The sequence below is a fragment of the Vigna unguiculata genome, chromosome 7 (genome assembly GCF_037176805.1).
Source record: "Vigna unguiculata cultivar grain cowpea cultivar isolate G323 ecotype 2 chromosome 7, ASM3717680v1, whole genome shotgun sequence".
Classification (NCBI taxonomy): Eukaryota; Viridiplantae; Streptophyta; class Magnoliopsida; order Fabales; family Fabaceae; genus Vigna; species Vigna unguiculata.
In genome coordinates this window covers 22,831,630-22,857,483 of record NC_140798.1, presented here as the reverse complement: position 1 = coordinate 22,857,483, position 25,854 = coordinate 22,831,630, and the positions used below count along the sequence as shown (strand labels likewise).

Below are 25,854 nucleotides of genomic sequence, written 5' to 3'. Positions count from 1 at the left end.
TCTTCTTCTTCTGGAGAATGTGCGTAGTAGAGAGAAATCGAAGGAGAAGGCCCGCTGCCAACACCGGCGAGGCGTGCCTGTGGTGGGTGTTGCGGTGGTTGTCTATGGTGGACATAGACTTTGAGGAAGAAGGAACCAATGTGGCAGTGCTAGTGGTGGAGCAGTGCGCGGAACAAACCCTCACACGTTACCAAAAAAATAACCACATCCGAAAAAAAATTTAGTCAACTGAAAACGGGATCCTCACGTGCCATTCCATTTGACAGTTGTCACATGAAATTAACAGAGTTTAAAATTAAGGACTAATTCCATCCAATTCAAAACGTCAAGGACTAAAATAGTGCAAACGTTAGATGAGGGACTAAAACTAAAAATTAGCAATAGTTGAGGGACGAAAAACATAATTAACCCTAAATTTTAATATCTAAAATGCAATAAAAATATTAAATATTTAAACTTCAATGTCAATTTTACAAATGTTAATATATATTTTTAAAATATTTAATAATATTTTAGATAATTATATTTTATTTAAAAATTGAATCTAAGAATTATATTCAATTTACAACTAAATATAATAATTTATAATTGAATTTCAAAAATAAAAAATAATAATGTCAATTTTAAAAGACAAATATAATATTCATGCGGGAACAAATGAGAGGTATTAGGGAACATGAATAATGCCTTACCTCAATCCTTGAACTCTCTAGTCCGCTCCTTCTCGACTTGCACATGCCATTTGCTAGCGTATACGACCAGGATCCTTAGGAGTTACCTGCAGAGAGGGCTCCAACGATCAAGTCAGCAAAAAGGTTCTCAAAAGTCAAATCTCAGATTAGGGAATTAATGAAAGCGTACCCCTTAATTGTTGGGTCCACATGTATTTATAGGGTTATTAATTATGTCCTCCATTCTTATGGGTTGGGCCAATATTTGGATCGTAGATGAGCCTAGGCTTAGCCCAGGCCCTGTGTTAGCGTATGTTGGTACTAAGGGCCTTGTTTGCGGCATTCTAAGTTAGGTGTTATCGACTTATAACATATTATTCTTTGTAGTAGGTGGCCTGGGCCGCTATGTGGTTCTGCTTTTTGTGGGGCTATGTCTAGCCGGTCTTGGCCATGTACTAGCCTTAGTCTGCCTAGGTATAGTACATATAACATTTATGAAAAATTAAATTTAGTCTCAACTTGAAAGGGAAAAATTTGTTCTATTTTAACAAAAATTGAGACTAAATTAAACAACAATAATGAATAAAGGGACTGAATTGAACAAAAATAACGAATATCGGGATTAAATTGAACAAAAAGAAATAATATAACCAAAAGTTGATATGTGACACTAGCATTGACACGTGGCACTAACATTGACACGTGGCATAATTGTGACTTGACACATAGACAATTTTTGGGAAATTAAAAGAATTAATAAAAATTAAAAAAAAAACAGAAGTTGGCATATAACATGTATTGTTAAAAAACGTTAACTATTTAAACACAGTTAATAAACAAAGATCAAATTAACCAAAATTTGACAAAAATGAAGACCATATTAAATAAAAAAACAAAATTAGGAACAAAATATATATTTAATCCAAGTAAAAATAATATAACACAGATTCAAAGCACTTTTTGTTTAAAAACCAGAGATGCGTACCTTTTTCTAGGATGCATTCAGCCTCACACCTGCAAACAAAAGTTTGCATTAACTCAATAGGAGCAACCAAAGTTCCAAGAGATCCAATCAATGAGAACTGAAAAATAGCTTGCTGGCGCAGGAGCTATGCAATTGGAGGTGCAACCACGAAGGTTCTTCTGGCGACGAAGTCACTAATGCTGAGATTAAATGAAGTGACTTTTGTTGAAGTGGAAACTCATTCCGATGAATGGTGACTCTTGCAAGAGAAAGCAACGACAGTCCTTGTAGATGTTGATGGTGGAGAGCCGAAACGCGTGATAAACGAGAGCTCAAATTGTGGCAAATCCAAAGAGATTTCAACAGTGGTTGGCAAAATCGTGAACGACAGCGACTATCAAGGAATCCAGTGCGCAATGAAGAACTCCCCTCACGATTGCTCCAATGAAGAACCCTAGGCGTTAACACAATCGCTGAACGAAACTTGATGGATACTATAAATCAGAGATGGAGAAAATGGCAAACTCGTCGGAGGAGGTCGCGGTGAAGCTCCGTCGCTATTGATAGTATTTTGAGGTTGTGAAAGGAATAGTTGATGGGATAGAGAAAATTGTGGAGATAGTAGAATGTGGAAGTTGTAGTTGGAAGGAGTATGTAGTTGTAGTGATTTGTTAGATGTGGTCTTAGTTTATATCCTTCCTCAAATGATTGAGTATATAGGTGGAATGTTCTAGATTTTTCCTTATGTAGAATGTTCTTGATATTTTCTTCCTATCTTAGGCTTTTCTACTTTGTTCTAGAAGTTTCATTACATTTTAATACTTTTATCTTAGGATTTTATAGATTCTTCTAGAATTTGCATTACACTTTAATAGTTGTAAATGCAAGTGTGAAGAACGTCGTGAGGGTTTCCTGAAGAAGAAATCAGAAATTCGGAGATGGTTTAGTCAATGGAATGTAGAGAAAAAATGAAGAAATTGGAGGAAGGAACCCTAAAATATGAATTCTGTTGGAGGGATTCCTATTGGAGAGAATGAATGAATCGTCAAAAATCCTCCTTTGAGTATTCTCCTCTTTAGTTTTATAGTATAGGATGGTTAGTGAAGCGTCAGTCTGAATGAGAGTATGAATTAGTTAGAAATTAGTTAAGTTGGTTGTGTCTGCATGAGTAGATATGACAAATAAAATCGTATCTATCTTGGTAGAAATCCTCGCATTGATTAGGTATGAGTATCGAGAATCTTCGACTTTTTAAATTGGGTACCGGGTGTATGAGAATGTACATATTCTTAATACCCGTCCCCACTATATTTCTGTTTCTGTTTAAATTATTAAAATATTCACAATTAATTAGGTGACTATATATATATATATATATATATATATAATATACCTTCTATTATTTATTTCTTCTAATTATTTGGTTTGTCATAAAATTCATTCACATCTCTAATATATTTTTCATTTTATCATAACATTTATGTAATTATGTTAAAATGATGTATGTCGATTAAAATTTTTTTATGTCTCACATTTGAATATTTCTATTATTTTTTAATATTTTTATTTATTATATATTTTCCTTTCACATGAGATGTTTAATGCTCTCAATTTAAGTGTTTGATAGCATAAACATTTCATTTACTAGGTAATATAAAAAATTATTTACTTATTATTATTAATTTTTGTTTCATTTTGAAGAACTATTTTGTTTCGCTAAAATAATTTTTGTTATTTCTCAACTATATATAGGTTGATATTTGAAAAGTTTTCTTAGATCTTTAAGGTATTTTTCATCTTATCATACCCTTAATTATACATTTGTTTTCCTTTGTGCGATTTCTTTCAATAGTCTCTCAAAATGTTTATAAGACACACATGCTTTAATTTTTTAACATTTTTATTTGTTGTTTATTTTCATCATGTGAAATACCATTTCGATATATTTTATCTAATTATTTTTTATTTTCTAACTAATTATCAATCATAGTGTAATTTTTTCACTATAATTGTATAAATAATTTTTATTTACTACAATATAAAAATTTAATGTAATTGTCGTGAATATTTTTTTATCACTATCCAACATATATTGGAATTCAAAAGATACAATATCTATGTTAAAATTTTATTATTATGTTTATTATTTGTTCTTTGCGTCATTTTGATCAAGTGATGTATTGTAACTTTTATTAGTGTATAGAAAAGAGATTCATTAGAATTTAAAAAATTGAAGTAAACAAACATTTAAAATATATTTTAATTTGAATATTTGTTTTGATTTTGTATTTTCTTAAAAATATTTTTAAATTTTATCAATTAGGTTTCATTAATGTTTGCAAAATTAATAAATATTTTGATTCTCATGAATTTAAATATTATTTGGTATTCTAATCTAAAATGTAAACAATTATAATTTATTTCAAAGTATTTAATATCGAAGAAGCAATCATCCTTCTAATATTGAATATTTGATAATATTATGCTTACTTTACCATGATTTTTTATTATTTTGTAAAAATTGATTAAAATTAATATTAAAGTGGTAAGAAAATGGATACAAGTATGAGTACGAGATTATACATGTTATCTGGTGGGGATGGGGATGGGAGAAAAGCTTGATACTCGTTGGGTTTAGGTATGGAGATGGGGATGAATTTTTTCTATGGGAATGAGTATGAAATAGAAAAATGCGTCCCCGTCTCGCCCTGTTGTCATCCCTATGCATGAATTGGTTAGCGAAGACGGGTGTGGGTTTAATCAGAGTGCCACATGGCATTCAAGAGTGGATTGGGATTTGTGAGGTGTGTGAGAGTAAGTGGTGTGACCTTAAGTGTGTGCATGATTGATATGACCTTAGGTGTGTGCGTGAGTTTTGTATGTAGTGCATGAGTAGTATGTGAGGTTTGTGAATTCGTGGTGTATTATGAATTTAGTGAGGTTAGTAGACTTTTATGAGTGTGAGCTTTGGGCTTGGGGTGGAAAAGAAAAGTGAAGGAAAGTGAAAATAAAATGGAGATCGGGTTACTAAATAGAATTGGTGGTAAGAATAGGAACAATAGGGTGTAATTAAAATAAATTTGGTTTTCCTTATTATTATAAAAGTTGGACCCAAATGATTTTTTTTTATTTTTTTATTTTTTAGTTCTTTGTTAAACTAACTAATTAACCTTCTTAATTTTTTTATTCTTTTCATACACCTCATTACACTTATTTTTACTTCTTTTTATTATTTACTATTTACTACATTTTAAATTTTTGAAAATCATTTTATTTGTATGGACGAATCGAGTGTTGACACTTATATTTATATCAAGTAGGGTCTCCACCTTGGCCTTATCTTGCATAACAATTGGTGACATTCATCATCATCTCTAGGGTTGGTTAGCCATACGAGCCCTTTTGACCTTTTGAAGTTGCTATCTTAATGTCTAGTAGGAATCTTCACTATGTTTTCTTAAGCAATCCTTAACCATATTAAAAAATCTAAAACGAACCAACTCAATCCTTCATCACATAATCATGTTATTCACATTGTGTCTCAAAATATATCCAAGCCTTTAGTCTCTAAATAAATTATCTTCACATAATCTTGTTATTCATGTTATATCTTGAAATATATCAAAGCCTTTAGTATGCAGATATTGTAAGTGAGCTTGACATAATCATGTTATTCTTGTTGTATATCGGAATATATTTGAGCCCTCAGTATATAGATATTGTAAGTCATTTTGACATAATCATGTTATTCGTGTTGTATCTCGGAATATATATGAGCCCTCGACATGCAAATATTAAGCATATATAGTCGGCTTTTACGATGTACCTCGTGTTATTCTTTTTAATGTCAGATCATGTATGTCTAATGTGCAGGCTTCCTCTAACCCTTTTTTTTCTTTTAGCAAGATGTCATCTTGCTTTAAGCAATTTGTGGTCAAGCAGGGTCCTGACTTGCTTTAAGAAGTTTTTGGTTAAGTAGGGAGTTGACATGTTTCAAGCAATCTTTGGTTAAGTAAGGTGCTAGTCTGCTTCAAGAAGTCTTTGGTTAAGTAGGGTGATGGCACGTTTCAAATATTCTCTGGTTAAGTAGGGTGTTAGCTTGCTTCAAGTAGTCTTTGGTTAAGTAGGGTGTTGGCCTCTTCACGGACTTGTTTCAAAAAAATTTTCAAGCACTTGATTAACAAATTATAGCAAAAGGTATGACAATTTAATAGTTTTTAACTAAAACAAATGAGTAAAATGAAAGATAAAAAAAAGACAAAAGAAAAATGCTCAGTGTTTAACTAAAGTAGAAACAGAGATTGGTTGTGTTCCATGTTCTCGAAATTTCTCCGTCGTTTAAGGTTTCTGGTTTGTAAGCACCTCCTTCACCCAAAATGGGTCCACCCACTTAGGTGAGAGCTTATTTGCTATTTGTCATTGATGGGCTTCCTCAATACCAAGTTTGCAACTTTAAACCCTCTCGAGATTACTTTTGTCTTACACCTTGCTTCTACCCTTCTTTTGACCACTTCACTCGTGATTTGAGCTATCTCTCACACCTAATTAATAAGATCAAGGTCAACCCTCCACCCTTCTTCTGAAACCTCAAGAGAAAGAGATTTTTTCTTCCAAGTCAGTGTGGATACTTCTACAGGTACCATGGCATCAATGTCATATACCAAATTGAATGGTGTCTCATGCGTGTTGGATTGTAGGGTAGCGATACCTTCCTCCTCAAGCTAGGTTGGGCTAAAGTAAGAAGATAAAGCTATGAATGGTGGTGAGTTTGCAAAAGCTTGGTGTATGAGAGGATGTGCTCTTGGTTTTGATGGTGGAATGGTGCAATGGAGGTGTTTGATGGTGCTCTTAGAGAGGTTGAACCAACTCTAGAAAAGGGTGGCTAGAGGGACATCTAGGGATGTTCTAGTAGTGACTAAGAGACAAGATATGGTAAACAAATATTTTGGCAGAATAACATTATAATTCCAAAAGTGAAAATACATGAGGGAGACACCTCTATTTATTAAAGAGAAGGATGTGTCTCAAAAGTGCACCAAAACCTTAAAAAATGCTATCTTGATGAAGGAGAACTTGTCATATGGCACTATTGTAACACCTCTTTCAGGATATCAAGTGTAATTTTTAAAACATCCATAAAACCACGATACAATTCTGATACCATCCTAAATAAATAGGAACTTTCCAAAACCTTTATTTAATAAACAACCACTCAAAGTTTTATTGAATAAAACTTAATAAAATACTTGAAAAAAATAAAGGTCTCGATTATAAAATTTCCAAAAGTTTGGCACATGGCAAATAAAACAAAACTGCCAAGTTTAAAATCTCCCGTGTTTTCCCAAAAGCGTCTACTGATGTCTATGCATCTCAAACTATATTTGTATCAACATTTGTTCCCATATAACACAAGTTATACAATCATCGCAACAAATACAAACAATTGCAAGGGTGAGCTAACAAGATAAATCATCACATAACAATATACTGCTAACATATGATCACATGTGTCCATAAACCCAACCAAGTCATATTAATGTCAATCAAGTATGTCTTTCTCTCATAACCAACCATTACCTTTTTTAGCACACCAATGCCTTATGGAAAGGGCCTTTCCCCTTCTTTCCATAAGACTTACAAGCAACAACTCTACCTGCTCACCAAAGCCTTAGGTAGGAGCATTCTTGCTAAGCTCATTGTCAAACCCTTATGGCTGAGAGAAACACTTTTATTGACTCACCAAAGCCCTCTAGTAAAAGGATCAACCTGACTTTACAATTACAATTCATCATATGCATACATACATGCATACAATCTCATCGTCATATGATTATCCATACATCATCATCATCATCACATTATGTCATATATTCATCAAAGAATCTCATAACAACATACCATACCTATAGTATCACCTTAGCACTTGCAAATACATTCAAACCAAGCAAAGCAACCAAAATAGACAACCTAACACTAAGCGCTAGTGCATAGGGCCATTTGTCTCGCAAATTTCCCCACCCAACTCTAGAAAGCCAACACTCAAGGCCCAACGTATCACAATTCCACCATCTAGTGCCAGAATTGACGTTTAACGCCCAAAGTCTCACAATTTTGGCTTGCCCAACCCGGCAAACGCGCCCAAAAATATGAAAACAACGTAAAAACACCTAATTTGTTAACACTAAAGTGCCCAAACTTAGAAAACACCAAGAAACCCTTTACCTTATAAAAGTTTCACTTAATCCTCCACAAGAAATCTATTTCTTACCTTTCAACCTTTCAATGTATGCTCAACACATATCAACACAACATAATTCATTCACCAAATTTACCAATTTGAATATAAAAGAATTTCTACACTTGATCATAATTAGGTCTGCACCCACTCAATATTTGCCACCTAATATAACTCATGCATTACTCAAAGTCATGCAACCATAATTAACCACTAAAATTCTACACTTAACTCTTGAACCAAAAACAAAACAATAATTTTCTAGATAGATTATTTCCATGTTAACATTTCGCATGCCTTTAAAATATCATCACATTGGCCCTTAACATTTAACCATAATAACATCCAAAATCAAAGCCATGAATTCTGAACAAAACTCATTTAATAACTAACTCTTAATTGATCTAAAACAGCATACCACCTTTTCATATGATCACTTCTGCTATCATAACCAAAACATAGTTTTTTTCTCAAAACTACAACAGTACAACTTTAGATATAGACAAAATTCATACCATTCCTTTAAATAGAAATCAACAAGTCACCCACTAAGATTTTCCTAACCTGAAAACAAGTAGTTCAAGATAGCATTCCCACTCTCATGATTTCCAACGAACGTACGGAAAAATTTATCACACTCAATCATGGTTAATTTCCCTTTACACCTACAAAACTTAAACAAAATAAAAACATTTCACCATTCCAACATGGGATCCCCTATTAAAACTTAGATATCTTATGCTATTCATCAATGGAACATGCATAATCCAAATTGCAAATATTGTCCCAATTAACAGTAATGACGAGAAAAGAAGAACAAAAAGGAAAAGGAGGTCAACTCCTCTTATCTGGAATTCCTAAAACAAGACCACTCTAACTTTGCTCGAAGCTTCTTTGCTCTTTCTGTCCTGACCAAAACTTCTGATCACTCTCTCACCAAACTCACATTACCTCACCACTCCTCACAAACAAATTTTAACTTAGCTAAGTAAAACCCTTTGTTCTCCCTATTAAGACAACATTAAAACAAAATATTTTGAGCTGCACAAAAAAAATCTCACTCAACCTTTTCCTTTTAATTAGCCTTTATTTTCTATGCTTGTGATCATATTCAATGAATGTGCCTTCAACTTTTCATCTTCGCATATACCACAAAAATGCTAAAGAGAAAACTAGCATACTTTTGCTTTAACCAAGGTTCAAACTCACCACCATAAAGTTCTAGACCAAACAAACTGTCATATTTATCTTGCCATTCACATGAATAACAAACATTACAAACAAATATTCAAACCAATTATGCATCGGTAAAATATAAAATATAAATCACACCAATTGCTCACACTAGGAATCAAACACATGACCTTCAACCATAACAATGCTCTAATCAATTGTGTAAGACTTCACTTCTGTATGAATTATTATTTATTAATTTAAATAATAATTAAATTTTAATTATTTTCTTGGATCTTACAAGTGTTACTCTCATGGAGTGCCATGTGGAAAGCCATTTTAGTAAAAGCTTATTCAATAGGACAATGACACATGATCACTACCTTTGTAAGAAAACTCTCCACTAAGGGCTTGTCATGTGGCATGTGTGGGACGCCCATCATCAAACTAGATTAACATAATTAATCACCCAAGAGTTGCTTAAGCTAGGCGCACATGATGCTCCACACTTAAGCAAGATTGTTTTAAAACATTACACTACTTGGCTCTGAATACAAGGCCTAAAAAGGAAATCCTACACTACATGACCCTTAATACAAGGTTTAGAAATTATTCATAATGACCCAAGTGAAAAGAAGTTTAGCTTCACCTTATATAGATAATGCTAACTCTTCTTAAATTTGTTTAGCCATGTTCCTTATGACTGGGCCCTTTGCTTTCCAGCATCCCTTCCCTCTTCAGAAGGATTTGATCTCAAATCAAGACGCTTTTTCATCATCATCTTGCTCCAAATCTCCTACAAAAGGGGTTAGATCACAAAAATTGAAAGTAGCCCTCACATCATACTCACCTGGCAACTCTAGCCTATATGCATTATTATTAATCCTTTGAATAACTCTAAAAGGTCCATCACCATGAGAATTGAGTTTAGACTTCCTTTGTTACGGAAACCTATCCATCTTCAAATATCACTTCTCTCTTGTGTTTGTTATTTTTCTGTGTATCTCTCCGTTTGGTGCTGTATTGGAGATTTCTCCTTCTCATGCATTTTCTTCACAAATTTAGACCTTGATATCCCTTCCTTAAGAACGAAATGACTAGGATTTGGGAGAGGTTTAAGATCTAGGGGAGTGAAAGGGTTGAAGCCATACACAACCTCAAATGGAAAGATTTTGGTGGTCTTATGAACCACCATTTTATATGCAAACTCAATGTGGGAAAGGTACTCATCTTAAGACTTATGGTGTCATTTCAAAATAGTCTTCAACTTAGTTCCTAAAGACCTATTCACAACCTCGGTTTGCCCATCGGTTTATGGGTGACTAGAGGTGGAAATATGAAGCTTGATTCCTAGCATAGACCAAAGTGTCTTCCAAAAGTGGCTATGGAACTTGGTATCCCTATCAGATACAATGGTCCTAGGAAAACCATGGACTTTCACCACATCCCTAAAGAAGAGTTTTAATGTGTAACTTTCATCATCTACCTTGTGACATGGTATGAAATGAGCGATCTTGTTAAACTTATCCACGAACACAAAGATAGAGTCAAATCCCCTTTGAGTCTTGGATATATCAAGGATAAAATCCATGCTAATGTCTTCCCATGGGGATGAAACCATGGGGAACAGGTGTACAAGAAAAGAGGCACACTCTTAGCCTTGACTTGCAAGCACGAAATGAGCTTATGACAAGGCCTTTCAACTTCCTTTCTCACATGGGACTAGTGACAACTTTTGTCACATAAACTATCCCAAACAAGTTGAACTAATCACCTTTACAAATGTAGTATAAGGATCAACTCAGGTCAATCCATGAACAAGGCTAATGGTATGAGTGAATTGAATGAAAAAGAACATGTTTTTGAGGGATTTTTAAAAGAATAAAGGATAAACAATGAAACTAAAATAAAAGCAATTATAGAGTGATAAACTAATGAAACTAACTAAAAAAATGCATGACACTTAAATGGAGAATAAATAAGAAATTATACAGACCATGAAATTGACCAATGTAAGGATAATCAAGGAAAGTGAAGGACAACATTTGAAATAGATAAGCAAATTGGCCTAGCTAGTGCCTAAAACCCAATAACAATGTCACTAACAAAAAAGAAAACAAAATTGAAATAACATCCATGTAATCCACTAGCTAGTGCCTTTTAATTCATAACTTAAAATAGCAGAGCACAAGTGCATGAAACTAATAAAACAATGACCAACCCATGTTTTGGAACAAAAAAGCGTACGATGTATATTATGGAGAGCATAAACATTAACTAAAATTTAAAGCCAATAAAGATGCAAAGTAACCTTGGACTAAAATGGGTTCAAAACAAATGATTGTTCATCTAGACAACAAATAAAATGCAAGAAAGAATTAAAATATAAAATCAGAACTCGAGTGCAAAATGCAAGCTGAAAACATTCATTGAAGGCATAAACATGAAATTGGCTAGAACATTCATCATTAAAATAAAACTCCCAATCCATCTTACAATGCAAGGTTGTTCAACACTTAGTCTTAAAGGTACTTGAAAAGAAAAACTCAAGAACTCTTGACAACATCCCTATTCTCCACTTCTTCTCTTCTAAAAACAACAAGGGAAACATTCCTAATAGAAAACCGAGAAAATATTGTTGAAAACTTGTTTTGTCTCTTTTTGCTGTTGTAAGAGTGTGGCAACCATTCAACTCTTGAATCTGTTGTGTCTGGTGATGTGGCATTAATGCCTAACCCTAGCTCGACTCCATTTGGGCCATTCCAAAATATTTAAATGTAGTATTTAGAAAGCGATTCTAAGGTCGTCGCCCAATGACCCATGTTTTCAATAAAACGTTCCAATTACAGACACCAAAGTGGGGGTGGAGGGGTTGGTTTGGCATATTTAAAAACAACTTCAAATTTAGAAACTCAATATATCAAAAACACATTGACTTCTTAAATTAAATACAATCCACTTATCAAAGGTCACAAAAATAATTCATTATGTTTCAATCTCAATCCACTCGAACCTAACCCATTAAGCGAAGATTACAACTAGTTTTAATACACAATTATAAGCAATGCATACACTAATTAATATGTGACAACCTAGCTACATTCATTAAGCATGAACACAACCAGAACACATACACCCAATTTGATTATTAAGCATAAACAACACAAGCATATCATCAACATACAAATTCCACGGTGAAGATAGAATAGGTATGAAATTAGTCACTACAAAAACAAAAACCTCAAAACGTCATGGCATTATCTTCAAGAAGTCAATATTCATAAATTAGCAAGCCATAGAATGGAATTACAAAGCAATTCAGAATGAAAATGCTTCATGTAAAGTAACAAAAGAAAGTTATATGGATTTGGGGTAGAATTTGATTTCCCACCTTGTTGTGACCCGCTTCGCCGGTTTGCAAACTCAGATTCTCCAGAAAATGCCATTTTCTACATTTCAACAATGTTTTTTGTGATTTTTCTTCATTTTTTTTGTGCTTCTGTTTGACCACTCAAAGGAATATCCTACCAATTTTCAAGTCATTTGAAGGTCGTTTGAGTATACTTGTAGTTATACCCTTTGTTATGCCAATATCACTACAATTAGTGCTTTTTGGTGCATGACTAAGGGAAACCCAAGTGAATTACAACCATTTGACCCTGAAATTGATAGGACATTCCACAGAGGAAGTAGGCATCCTAGGAATCCATCTTTGCATGCCAAATATTTAGTGACATTTCCTGATTCTTCTGATTCTCATCACATTCCTGACACTCCTCATTCTTTGCATTCTGAGCATACTGTATATTTTGAGCATTTTCATACTGATAACATGGCTCAACCTCCTCCACCTCATGAGAGAACCATGAGTGAGCTCACTGCACCAGAGTTCACTTATGATAGTTTATGCATACAATACCTTGAGGAGGAGGTTCCATATGTGCTGAAAACTGGTTTAATACACTTGTTGCAAAAGTTTCATGGTCTTGCAGGTGAGGACCCGTGCAAACACTTGAAGCAGTTTCATGTCGTCTGTTCCACCATGAAGCCTGCAGATGTACAAGAGGACCATGTATACTTGAAGGCTTTCCCTCATTCTTTGGAGGGTAATACGAAAGACTGGTTGTACTACCTAGCACCCAAGTCCATCACAAGCTGGGATGACCTGAAGAGATTGTTCCTTGCCAAGTTCTTTCCTGCTTCAAGGACAACAGCCATACAGAAGGAGATTTCTGGCATCAAGCAGCAATCTAGGGAGACCCTTTATGAGTACTGGGAGAGGTTCAAGAATCTCTGTTCAAGCTGTCCACACCATCAAATTTCTGAACATCTCCTCCTGCAGTATTTTTACGAAGGCTTGCACCACATGGATCGAAATATGATTGATGCCGCAAGTGGTGGTGCCCTTGGTAACATAAGCCCAGCTGCAGCCAAACAACTGATAGAGAACATGGCTTCAAATTCTCAACAATTTGGCACAATGAGTGATGCCATAGTTGTTAGAGGTGTTCATGATGTAGGAGCAGCCGAGTACACAAAGAAGTTGGAAAGTAAGATTGATGCTCTTACTACACTGGTCAATCAACTTGCTTCCAATTAGAGAGCTCCAGCTGCAAGAGTTTGTGGCCTTTGTACATCTGTTAATCATTTTACAGACTCTTGCCCAACATTGCAACAACAGCCTTCTTCTTCTACACCAGTGGATACCCCTCAGGCCTATGCAGCAAATATTTTCAACAACAATAGGCCCCAACAGCAACAACAAAACCACCATGATTTGTCAACCAACAGATATAATCCAGGATGGAGGAATCACCCTAATTTGAGATGGGGAAACCAGGGTAACCAGCGGCCCCAACAATTTCAAAATTTGCAACCACCTCCACAACAAAGAGTTGCACCTGCACCACAAGCTGCTCCTGTTCCACCTGTTCCACCTGTACCCACACCAGCTCCTGCTGCAGCACCTGCACCTTCTTCTTCTACTTCATTGGAGGAGTTAGTCAGGATGATGACCCTTCAAAATATGCAATTTCAGCAGGAGACTAGGGCCTCAATCCAGAGTTTGACAAATCAAATGGGGCAAATGGCCACTCAGCTAAACCAGGCACAGGCTCAGAATTCTGACAAGCTTCCATCATAGACGGTGGAAAATCCTAGGAATGTGAGTGCCATTACTTTGAGATCTGGGAAGAACATTGAAGTTCCCACTTCCGAGCCTACACCTCCAAAGGAAGCCGACCCTGCCACACTTCAGAGAAAGCGTGATGCTCATGTAGCTGGTCCTTCCACATCGACTTCTACACCTTCCACCTCTACTGCTGCACCTTCCATACCTCTTCCTTTCCCTCCAAGAGCCATTCCAAGCAAAAAGATGGAAGAGGTTGACAGGGAGATCTTGGAAACTTTCAGGAAGGTGAAGGTCAACATACCTCTGTTGGATGCCATTAAACAGATTCCCAGATATGCAAAGTTTTTGAAGGAGCTATGCACGCACAAAAGGAGGCTGAAGGGAAATGAAAAGATCAGCATGGGCAGAAACGTATCAGCATTGATAGGTAAATCTGTTCCTCAGATTCCTGAGAAGTGCAAGGACCCAGGTACATTTTGTGTACCTTGCATCATAGGTAACAATAAATTTGAAAATACAATGCTTGATCTTGGTGCTTCAATAAATGTAATGCCTCTGTCTATTTTTAAATCTCTTTCTCTTGGACCCCGCAACCTACGGGTGTGGTGATTCAGTTGGCAAATAGAAGTGTTGCCCACCCCGCAGGTTTGGTTGATGATGTTTTGGTTCGTGTTGGTGAATTGATTTTCCCTTCCAATTTTTACATTCTTAACATGGAAGAGGGATTTTCACATGGTTCTGCACCAATCATTTTAGGCAGACCATTTTTGAAAACTGCACGAACCAAAATTGATGTCCATGCAGGTACTTTGTCCATGGAGTTTGATGATATTGTTGTGCGATTCAACATTCTGGATGCCATGAAACATCTTTCTAAGGATCATTCTGTTTTTCACGTGGATATTATTGATGATGTTGTTGATGGATTGATTTCTGATTTCCACTCTTTGCATACATTAAAACATTCATCCGTGTCTGAGTTATCGGAATTTGCATGCATTGATGTTCTTGATTCTAATTCTGATTCTGATTCTGATGATGCTGAATATGATGTGGATAATGTTGAATGTACAGAGTTTGACTCTCTGGATGTTGTACCTATTCACTTTGATGTTATACAATCAGGTTGCACTAACCATGTTGCAGGAAGTACATATGCATCTAATTGTTATGCTCAGGTACAGGCTGGATCCCATTTCTCCCTCCCCTCTGGTTCCTGATATTCAGCCAGCATCTAGTACTCTAGAGTTGAAACCACTGCCAGACAACCTCAAGTATGTCTACTTAGAGGAGGAGAACAAACTGCCTGTCATCATTTCCACCTCCCTCACTACTGAACAAGAGCAGAGGCTGTTGCAAGTTCTTAAGAAGCATAAGAAGGCAATTGGATGGACATTGGCTGACATCCCTGGTATTAGCCCATCAACATGCATGCATAGGATATTGTTGTAAGATGGAGCAAAGCCAGTGAGACAGCCACAGAGGCGACTCAACCCTGTCATCTCGGATGTTGTAAAGAAGGAGGTGACCAAGCTTCTACAAGCTGGGATCATCTACCCCATTTCTGACAGTCAGTGGGTTAGCCCCATCCATGTTGTTCCAAAGAAGACTGGCCTCACTGTAGTCAAGAATGAAAAAGAAGAGCTGATTCCAACAAGAGTCCAAAATAGTTGGAGGGTTTGCATTGACTACAGAAGGCTAAATCAAGAAACCAGAAAAGACCACTTCCCCCTGCCTTTTATTGATCAGATGCTTGAGCGCTTGGCAGGTAAGTCCCACTATTGCTTTCTTGATGGGTTTTCTGGTTTTTTTCAAATTCACATTGCACCTGAGGACCAAGAGAAAACCACATTCACCTGCCCCTTTGGCACTTTTGCCTATAGGAGGATGCCGTTTGGTCTATGCAATGCCTCTGGCACATTCCAGCGGTGCATGCTAAGCATTTTTAGTGATTTTCTTGAAAAATGCATAGAGGTGTTTATGGACGACTTTACTGTATATGGGTCCTCATTTGATGCATGTTTGGATAGTTTGGACAGAGTTTTAAACAGGTGCATCCAATCTAACCTTGTTCTCAATTTTGAGAAATGTCATTTCATGGTAGAACAAGGCATAGTATTGGGGCACATAATTTCAAAAAAGGGCATTGAAGTTGACTCTGCCAAGATCTCAATTATTTCACAATTGTCTTACCCCTCTTCTGTGCGAGAGGTTCGTTCTTTTCTTGGCCATGCAGGGTTTTACAGGCGCTTCATTCAAGACTTCAGTAAGAAGGCCCTCCCACTGTCCAACCTATTGCAAAAGGATGTTGACTTCATCTTTGATGAAGGATGCAAAGAGGCTTTTGATTGCCTCAAGAAGGCCCTGACCACAACTCCAATCATTCAGGCGCCCGACTGGACAACCCCATTTGAGCTTATGTGTGATGCATCCAACTATGCATTAGGGGCTGTTCTAGCTCAAAGGATTGATAAGCAGCCGAGAGTAATCTACTACGCCTCCAGGACATTAGATGTTGCCCAATCAAATTACACCACAACAGAAAAAGAGCTCCTTGCGGTAGTTTTTGCACTTGAAAAGTTTCGATCTTATCTGCTTGGTTCTCCTGTTCTTGTGTTTACTGACCATGCAGCTCTTAAGTACTTGTTGAAGAAGGCAGAATCAAAACCTCGGCTGATAAGATGGATGCTCTGGCTCCAAGAATTTGATTTGGAGATCCGTGATAGGAGCGGAGCACAAAACCTGGTTGCAGACCACCTAAGCAGGATTGAGAGGTCTACTGATGATGCTACACCGATCCGGGATGACTTTCCCGATGAAAGTTTGTTGACACTCTCTACTTCTTCCTCACCTTGGTTTGCTAACATTGTTAATTATCTTGCTGCTTCTATTTTTCCTCCCCTAGCATCCAGAGCTCAATGTGATAAACTCAAGAGCGATGCTAGGTACTACATTTGGGATGAGCCTTATCTGTGCAAAATGTGCAGTGATCAGGTTACCAGGAGATGCATTCCGGACCATGAGATTGACTCGGTCCTCAAATTTTGTCATTCATCTGCACCTGGTGGTCACCTTGGCACACAAAGGACAGCTCGTAAGGTGCTAGATTGCGGATTTTATTGGCCCACCATCTTCAAGGATGCGTGGAGGATTTGTAGCACATGTGAGGAATGCCAACGAGCAGGAGGAGCCATTTCTTGGAGACAACAGATGCCTCAACAACCCATGCTATTTTGTGAGGTGTTTAACGTCTGGGGTATAGATTTCATGGGCCCTTTCCCTGTCTCTTTTGGTTTCATTTACATCTTGCTTGCTGTTGATTATGTTTCAAAATGGGTGGAAGCCAAAGCCACTAGAACTAATGATGCTCGAGTTGTTGTGGATTTTGTTAGGTCTCACATATTTTGCAGGTTTGGAGTTCCTCGAGCTATTGTTAGTGACCAAGGAACCCATTTTTGCAACAGATCCTTGGGGGTTTTGCTTCAAAAGTATGGGGTTGTGCACAAACTTTCTACACCATATCACCCCCAAACTAATGGGCAAGCTGAGATCTCAAACAGAGAAATCAAGAGGATCTTGGAGAAGATTGTGCAGCCCAACAGGAAGGATTAGAGCAATAGACTTGAGGACGCTCTATGGGCTCACAGGACTGCTTACAAGGCACCTATAGGGATGTCTCCTTATCGGGTTGTCTTTGGTAAGCCATGCCACCTTCCAGTGGAGATAGAGCATCGAGCCTACTGGGCTGTCAAGTCATGCAATTTCTCTCTTGATCAAGCTGGGGAGGAAAGGAAGCTGCAGTTGAACGAGTTGGATGAGATCCGTTTGGAGGCATATCAGAACTCTATGTTCTACAAGGAGAAGACCAAGAGATTCCATGATAGCTCCATTGCTAGAAAGGAATTTGTTGTTGGTCAGCAAGTTTTACTGTATAACTCCAGACTTGGACTCATGGGGGGTAAGTTGAGATCAAAGTGGATTGGTCCTTTTGTTGTCACTAATGTTTATCCTTATGGTGTAGTTGAAATCAAAAGCCAGTCCACAGATAAGAGCTTCAAAGTGAATGGGCATCGTCTTAAGCCATTCCTCAGCAATCCTGCCTTGGTGGATACTGTTGTGGAGGAAACTTCCCTGCTTGACCCCACTGCTATTTCACCATGATTCAGGGAGTTTTCTTTCCCCTTCTTCCCCCTTCTTCTTTACTTTTATTGCACTTGTCCAGGTCTGTCTGTCTGTTGTTGTTTCTGTTTGTTTGTTTCATTATTGTTAATTTGTGTTAATTAGTGTGATGTTTTTGTTTTCTGTTTGGGACACTCACTTCACTTTTGGAGGATGAGTTGTTGGTTATTCTGTGAACTGTTATCCTTGCTTTGTCTTTGCATGTCAACTTGCTTTTGGAATTAGTTTACCTTGTGTAAGAATTTGAGCCACTCTCTGTTCTTTGATTGTGTGATATATGCCTCTTGAATGCTTGCACAGTGGCCTTGGCTTGACTCTTTCTAAATGCCTTTCTGATTCACATGCATGTTGGGATATGATTTAGGCAATTTTGTTCTATGAGCCTACAACCAGATGAGCCTACCTTGAACTGTTTCCGTTGATACCCCTTTTTGAGCCTGCATACCCTTTCATTGTTTTACAGCTCATTACAAGCCCTTAGCCTGAAAAACCATGATTATTCCTACCTTGCACCACATGGATCGAAATATGATTGATGCCGCAAGTGGTGGTGCCCTTGGTAACATAAGCCCAGCTGCAGCCAAACAACTGATAGAGAACATGGCTTCAAATTCTCAACAATTTGGCACAATGAGTGATGCCATAGTTGTTAGAGGTGTTCATGATGTAGGAGCAGCCGAGTACACAAAGAAGTTGGAAAGTAAGATTGATGCTCTTACTACACTGGTCAATCAACTTGCTTCCAATTAGAGAGCTCCAGCTGCAAGAGTTTGTGGCCTTTGTACATCTGTTAATCATTTTACAGACTCTTGCCCAACATTGCAACAACAGCCTTCTTCTTCTACACCAGTGGATACCCCTCAGGCCTATGCAGCAAATATTTTCAACAACAATAGGCCCCAACAGCAACAACAAAACCACCATGATTTGTCAACCAACAGATATAATCCAGGATGGAGGAATCACCCTAATTTGAGATGGGGAAACCAGGGTAACCAGCGGCCCCAACAATTTCAAAATTTGCAACCACCTCCACAACAAAGAGTTGCACCTGCACCACAAACTGCTCCTGTTCCACCTGTTCCACCTGTACCCACACCAGCTCCTGCTGCAGCACCTGCACCTTCTTCTTCTACTTCATTGGAGGAGTTAGTCAGGATGATGACCCTTCAAAATATGCAATTTCAGCAGGAGACTAGGGCCTCAATCCAGAGTTTGACAAATCAAATGGGGCAAATGGCCACTCAGCTAAACCAGGCACAGGCTCAGAATTCTGACAAGCTTCCATCATAGACGGTGGAAAATCCTAGGAATGTGAGTGCCATTACTTTGAGATCTGGGAAGAACATTGAAGTTCCCACTTCCGAGCCTACACCTCCAAAGGAAGCCGACCCTGCCACACTTCAGAGAAAGCGTGATGCTCATGTAGCTGGTCCTTCCACATCGACTTCTACACCTTCCACCTCTACTGCTGCACCTTCCATACCTCTTCCTTTCCCTCCAAGAGCCATTCCAAGAAAAAAGATGGAAGAGGTTGACAGGGAGATCTTGGAAACTTTCAGGAAGGTGGAGGTCAACATACCTCTGTTGGATGCCATTAAACAGATTCCCAGATATGCAAAGTTTTTGAAGGAGCTATGCACGCACAAAAGGAGGCTGAAGGGAAATGAAAAGATCAGCATGGGCAGAAACGTATCAGCATTGATAGGTAAATCTGTTCCTCAGATTCCTGAGAAGTGCAAGGACCCAGGTACATTTTGTGTACCTTGCATCATAGGTAACAATAAATTTGAAAATACAATGCTTGATCTTGGTGCTTCAATAAATGTAATGCCTCTGTCTATTTTTAAATCTCTTTCTCTTGGACCCCGCAACCTACGGGTGTGGTGATTCAGTTGGCAAATAGAAGTGTTGCCCACCCCGCAGGTTTGGTTGATGATGTTTTGGTTCGTGTTGGTGAATTGATTTTCCCTGCCAATTTTTACATTCTTAACATGGAAGAGGGATTTTCACATGGTTCTGCACCAATCATTTTAGGCAGACCATTTTTGAAAACTGCACGAACCAAAATTGATGTCCATGCAGGTACTTTGTCCATGGAGTTTGATGATATTGTTGTGCGATTCAACATTCTGGATGCCATGAAACATCTTTCTAAGGATCATTCTGTTTTTCACGTGGATATTATTGATGATGTTGTTGATGGATTGATTTCTGATTTCCACTCTTTGCATACATTAAAACATTCATCCGTGTCTGAGTTATCGGAATTTGCATGCATTGATGTTCTTGATTCTAATTCTGATTCTGATTCTGATGATGCTGAATATGATGTGGATAATGTTGAATGTACAGAGTTTGACTCTCTGGATGTTGTACCTATTCACTTTGATGTTATACAATCAGGTTGCACTAACCATGTTGCAGGAAGTACATATGCATCTAATTGTTATGCTCAGGTACAGGCTGGATCCCATTTCTCCCTCCCCTCTGGTTCCTGATATTCAGCCAGCATCTAGTACTCTAGAGTTGAAACCACTGCCAGACAACCTCAAGTATGTCTACTTAGAGGAGGAGAACAAACTGCCTGTCATCATTTCCACCTCCCTCACTACTGAACAAGAGCAGAGGCTGTTGCAAGTTCTTAAGAAGCATAAGAAGGCAATTGGATGGACATTGGCTGACATCCCTGGTATTAGCCCATCAACATGCATGCATAGGATATTGTTGTAAGATGGAGCAAAGCCAGTGAGACAGCCACAGAGGCGACTCAACCCTGTCATCTCGGATGTTGTAAAGAAGGAGGTGACCAAGCTTCTACAAGCTGGGATCATCTACCCCATTTCTGACAGTCAGTGGGTTAGCCCCATCCATGTTGTTCCAAAGAAGACTGACCTCACTGTAGTCAAGAATGAAAAAGAAGAGCTGATTCCAACAAGAGTCCAAAATAGTTGGAGGGTTTGCATTGACTACAGAAGGCTAAATCAAGAAACCAGAAAAGACCACTTCCCCCTGCCTTTTATTGATCAGATGCTTGAGCGCTTGGCAGGTAAGTCCCACTATTGCTTTCTTGATGGGTTTTCTGGTTTTTTTCAAATTCACATTGCACCTGAGGACCAAGAGAAAACCACATTCACCTGCCCCTTTGGCACTTTTGCCTATAGGAGGATGCCGTTTGGTCTATGCAATGCCTCTGGCACATTCCAGCGGTGCATGCTAAGCATTTTTAGTGATTTTCTTGAAAAATGCATAGAGGTGTTTATGGACGACTTTACTGTATATGGGTCCTCATTTGATGCATGTTTGGATAGTTTGGACAGAGTTTTAAACAGGTGCATCCAATCTAACCTTGTTCTCAATTTTGAGAAATGTCATTTCATGGTAGAACAAGGCATAGTATTGGGGCACATAATTTCAAAAAAGGGCATTGAAGTTGACCCTGCCAAGATCTCAATTATTTCACAATTGTCTTACCCCTCTTCTGTGCGAGAGGTTCGTTCTTTTCTTGGCCATGCAGGGTTTTACAGGCGCTTCATTCAAGACTTCAGTAAGAAGGCCCTCCCACTGTCCAACCTATTGCAAAAGGATGTTGACTTCATCTTTGATGAAGGATGCAAAGAGGCTTTTGATTGCCTCAAGAAGGCCCTGACCACAACTCCAATCATTCAGGCGCCCGACTGGACAGCCCCATTTGAGCTTATGTGTGATGCATCCAACTATGCATTAGGGGCTGTTCTAGCTCAAAGGATTGATAAGCAGCCGAGAGTAATCTACTACGCCTCCAGGACATTAGATGTTGCCCAATCAAATTACACCACAACAGAAAAAGAGCTCCTTGCGGTAGTTTTTGCACTTGAAAAGTTTCGATCTTATCTGCTTGGTTCTCCTGTTCTTGTGTTTACTGACCATGCAGCTCTTAAGTACCTGTTGAAGAAGGCAGAATCAAAACCTCGGCTGATAAGATGGATGCTCTGGCTCCAAGAATTTGATTTGGAGATCCGTGATAGGAGCGGAGCACAAAACCTGGTTGCAGACCACCTAAGCAGGATTGAGAGGTCTACTGATGATGCTACACCGATCCGGGATGACTTTCCCGATGAAAGTTTGTTGACACTCTCTACTTCTTCCTCACCTTGGTTTGCTAACATTGTTAATTATCTTGCTGCTTCTATTTTTCCTCCCCTAGCATCCAGAGCTCAATGTGATAAACTCAAGAGCGATGCTAGGTACTACATTTGGGATGAGCCTTATCTGTGCAAAATGTGCAGTGATCAGGTTACCAGGAGATGCATTCCGGACCATGAGATTGACTCGGTCCTCAAATTTTGTCATTCATCTGCACCTGGTGGTCACCTTGGCACACAAAGGACAGCTCGTAAGGTGCTAGATTGCGGATTTTATTGGCCCACCATCTTCAAGGATGCGTGGAGGATTTGTAGCACATGTGAGGAATGCCAACGAGCAGGAGGAGCCATTTCTTGGAGACAACAGATGCCTCAACAACCCATGCTATTTTGTGAGGTGTTTGACGTCTGGGGTATAGATTTCATGGGCCCTTTCCCTGTCTCTTTTGGTTTTACTTACATCTTGCTTGCTGTTGATTATGTTTCAAAATGGGTGGAAGCCAAAGCCACTAGAACTAATGATGCTCGAGTTGTTGTGGATTTTGTTAGGTCTCACATATTTTGCAGGTTTGGAGTTCCTCGAGCTATTGTTAGTGACCAAGGAACCCATTTTTGCAATAGATCCTTGGGGGTTTTGCTTCAAAAGTATGGGGTTGTGCACAAACTTTCTACACCATATCACCCCCAAACTAATGGGCAAGCTGAGATCTCAAACAGAGAAATCAAGAGGATCTTGGAGAAGATTGTGCAGCCCAACAGGAAGGATTAGAGCAATAGACTTGAGGACGCTCTATGGGCTCACAGGACTGCTTACAAGGCACCTATAGGGATGTCTCCTTATCGGGTTGTCTTTGGTAAGCCATGCCACCTTCCAGTGGAGATAGAGCATCGAGCCTACTGGGCTGTCAAGTCATGCAATTTCTCTCTTGATCAAGCTGGGGAGGAAAGGAAGCTGCAATTGAACGAGTCGGATGAGATCCGTTTGGAGGCATATCAGAACTCTATGTTCTACAAGGAGAAGACCAAGAGATTCCATGATAGCTCCATTGCTAGAAAGGAATTTGTTGTTGGTCAGCAAGTTTTACTGTATAACTCCAGACTTGGACTCATGGGGGGTAAGTTGAGATCAAAGTGGATTGGTCCTTTTGTTGTCACTAATGTTTATCCTTATGGTGTAGTTGAAATCAAAAGCCAGTCCACAGATAAGAGCTTCAAAGTGAATGGGCATCGTCTTAAGCCATTCCTCAGCAATCCTGCCTTGGTGGATACTGTTGTGGAGGAAACTTCCCTGCTTGACCCCACTGCTATTTCACCATGATTCAGGGAGTTTTCTTTCCCCTTCTTCCCCCTTCTTCTTTACTTTTATTGCACTTGTCCAGGTCTGTCTGTCTGTTGTTGTTTCTGTTTGTTTGTTTCATTATTGTTAATTTGTGTTAATTAGTGTGATGTTTTTGTTTTCTGTTTGGGACATTCACTTCACTTTTGGAGGATGAGTTGTTGGTTATTCTGTGAACTGTTATCCTTGCTTTGTCTTTGCATGTCAACTTGCTTTTGGAATTAGTTTAACTTGTGTAAGAATTTGAGCCACTCTCTGTTCTTTGATTGTGTGATATATGCCTCTTGAATGCTTGCACAGTGGCCTTGGCTTGACTCTTTCTAAATGCCTTTCTGATTCACATGCATGTTGGGATATGATTTAGGCAATTTTGTTCTATGAGCCTACAACCAGATGAGCCTACCTTGAACTGTTTCCGTTGATACCCCTTTTTGAGCCTGCATACCCTTTCATTGTTTTACAGCTCATTACAAGCCCTTAGCCTGAAAAACCATGATTATTCCTACCTTAGGAAATTTTGGAGCTTTGGAATTGTTTTGGGAATGGGTGCTCAATTAAGTGTGGTCGCGCACAAGAAGTGTGGCTGTGCGCGCACTTGTTGTTGGTTCTTGGAATTGCTCATTTGTACACCAAAGTGGGATTTCAAAATTGTTGTTTCTCTGCATGTTCTCTGTATAGAAAAAAAAAGAAAAAGAAAAAAAAAGAAAAGAGAATAAAGAAAAGAAATAAAAAGGAGTTTGGATTTGAGCATTGTGTGAGAACCGAAGTTGGAAGTGTTGGTGTTTGGGATTACTTTCATGATTGATTGAGACTTATTCCCCACTGCTCCTCTATTTCCTTGGTTGCTTAGCTACTTATCCATATGTTCCACACCTTGTCCTCAACCCCATTACAACCTTGAAAAGTCCTTCTGATCTTGACCTGCATGTGTTTCTGGTTTGGTTGTTCGTTCTAGAGGCTTGCCAAGTCTGTTTGATGTTTTTTTTCAAGGGTGCTTTGAGAGTAAACAGTAGCCTAGAGATTTGAGTGATACAGTGCATATTTCGTGAGGTTATGTTGCTTTCAATTCTCTCCTTAAGCTGAACTGAGTACTTGACATGTTTTGAACTGCTTGGATGATGTTCACGGATACCTTGCAGCTTTGAATCCTTCTGTGTTAGATGTGTTTCCATTTGTCTGTGTCGAGTCCGTTTGTCATGTGTTTGTTTGTCTTGTGTCTTTTTGTCTCTCTTGTTATGTTTGTGATGTCCTTGCTTTGCTTTACTCTTTAATTTTGCCCAGGAGTGCAAAAGGGTAAGTGTGGTCGATTTTGATGAGTCATTATTTTCTTCCATTTCACTAGCCTTTGTGTACCCATTAGACAGTTGATTAGTGCTTAATTGTTCATCATTAGAGTGTTTTTCATCTGTTGGGCTTTATTGGGCCACTGTTCCGAATTTGGTCTAATTTCACATTATTTGGCCTAATTTTTGTTTTTAATTATTTTTAGGTATTTGGGTGAAGCAATTTTGGAGCTTGGACATTAATATTTAGTTGAAGAAACTTTCCACATCATTGCCACATCATTTCCATGTCATTTCCACGTCAGCAAAGTCAATGGGTCAACATTTGAGGCCCAGAGTGGCATTTTTGTAATTCTGCGGCTCATAATGGCAGTTTTGTAATTCTGAGTGGCAGGGGGTGATATGACCACGAATTAGGTCTGCATGAGGGAGGCAGCCGCTCCATCATCTTAAACCTCTCTTCAAAACCTTCATTTTCGTTCTCCAAGCTTCCATGGACGTCCCCCTTGCGGTTTTTCACGTTTTTGGCTCATTTTTACCGTTTTTATGCATCTTTGACAGCACCCATTGAGGGTTTTACGTTTTGAATTCGTTTTCTTGCTTGGGCAGTTCGTTTTGTGGGTTTTATTGACTTGGAACAATACCCATTCATGGGGTTTTCGCATTTATATATGATATCACCGTTTTGCATTCCATTTAAGCTTTGAAATCTCAATTTTTGCTCTTAAATTGCGTTTTCAGATTTGATAGGTTAGGGT

General features: G+C 38.3%; 1 pseudogene; it reads left to right on the top strand.

Annotated features, from left to right (window-relative positions):
- The first annotated feature begins 12,662 nt into the window (after positions 1 to 12,662).
- Positions 12,663 to 18,717, top strand: LOC146884687 (uncharacterized; annotated as a pseudogene).
- Positions 18,718 to 25,854: the final 7,137 nt, after the last annotated feature.